Raw genomic sequence first — 1,270 nt, forward strand, 5'->3', positions numbered from 1 at the left:
ACACGTTCTTCCTACTGTTTACGTTCACTTAAGACATAATCAACTGTGTTTATGCAAATACTCGTCAAAACGGACAATTCGACATCATTTTGTGTGTAATTCTCCGTTCATGCGACGTGAAAGAGTAGGCCTACTCGCGCGCTGTGAGACACGTTTCTGTGTGTGTATATGCTTCAGTGTCTGCGCTCAGAAAACCGGACCGAATTGAGTTCTCTCTTGCGTCGTCAGATTTATCCATATGTCTGCTCTTCTCTTACTCCCACATATTGACATTTTTGAACGTTTTATGCGACGTTCAGCATGTGTATGTTAGCTTATGTCCCGCCGGTTCATATGTACGCATCTAACCTCCGAACCATGCAGCAGATTCGTTCTAAAATTGAATGAATCTCTTCCCAAATCGTCCCTCCCTAACATTTTCGTCTCGTTTTTATTAATTGACGAAAATGTCAATAAATTTCCGTCATAGTTTTTGTCATTCAAAAAGAATTTTAGTTTGTTATCGTCTTGTTGTCGTCAGTGAAAAAAATGACGTTGACGAGAATTATGCCGAAAATTATTCAACGAAATTAACACTGGTGGTGACAGAATCATCAGAATCCTTCAAAGAAAGGTGTCACGGTTGGAGTCAGGAGCCATGTTTCCATAGCATGAGTGAGCTGTAATGTGCCTCACTTGACCTGTGATTGATTCAGCAATATGCATCTTAACAGCAGGTGTACATGGTTCTTCATCAAACGCAGTACATTCTCTGACTGTACATAGTGGCAGTGTTTGAATATGCAATTCTCTCTAATTAAATCAAGCCAATTAAGAGGATAATTGGAGACAGCTGGTAAAACTCAGCCAGGCCTGATTGCCAGCCTTGTTCTTTATTCAGTGATTCTCAGTTGTTAAATGTCCTTTCCTCGCATCCTCTCTTTGTAACAAGGCCTCTTGGGATGAAAGGATGAAACTGGAGGACAGAGGAGCTGAAACGAAACGTTTGTCATATACTTGATAAATATTGAACGTATTGAACAGCCTGTTTTTTTTTTCGTCCTCAGTCTGTGTGATATCGTGATTTCGCCTGGGTCTGTTTATAGCTGGAAGAGAGAGACTGTTTATTAAATGTGTATCTTCAGAATACAAACTTGTGCCTTGTCCAAATACCCACACTTGCGGTCTTGGCCACTTGAGAGCGCGTGCGCGCGACAGGAACTGCGCAAGACTGTCCCAGGTCTTAAAAACGCCAGAGCGCAGTGCCCTTAACACACACTAAATCCACACT

The 1,270-nt window shown here is 41.7% G+C and overlaps 1 protein-coding gene across 1 annotated transcript in view; it reads left to right on the forward strand.

Moving 5' to 3' along the window:
• Nucleotides 1-927: 927 nt before the first annotated feature.
• Nucleotides 928-1,270, forward strand: part of LOC107749711 (X-linked interleukin-1 receptor accessory protein-like 2) — a 19,747-nt gene continuing 19,404 nt past the window's right edge. The window contains exon 1 of the mRNA XM_016564854.1: nucleotides 928-983. The gene's annotated coding sequence lies outside the window, so the exon portion shown is untranslated. The remainder of the gene's footprint in view (nucleotides 984-1,270) is intronic.

Source organism: Sinocyclocheilus rhinocerous, unplaced genomic scaffold (genome assembly GCF_001515625.1).
Source record: "Sinocyclocheilus rhinocerous isolate Xijiao unplaced genomic scaffold, SAMN03320098_v1.1 scaffold2938, whole genome shotgun sequence".
Lineage (NCBI taxonomy): Eukaryota > Metazoa > Chordata > Actinopteri > Cypriniformes > Cyprinidae > Sinocyclocheilus > Sinocyclocheilus rhinocerous.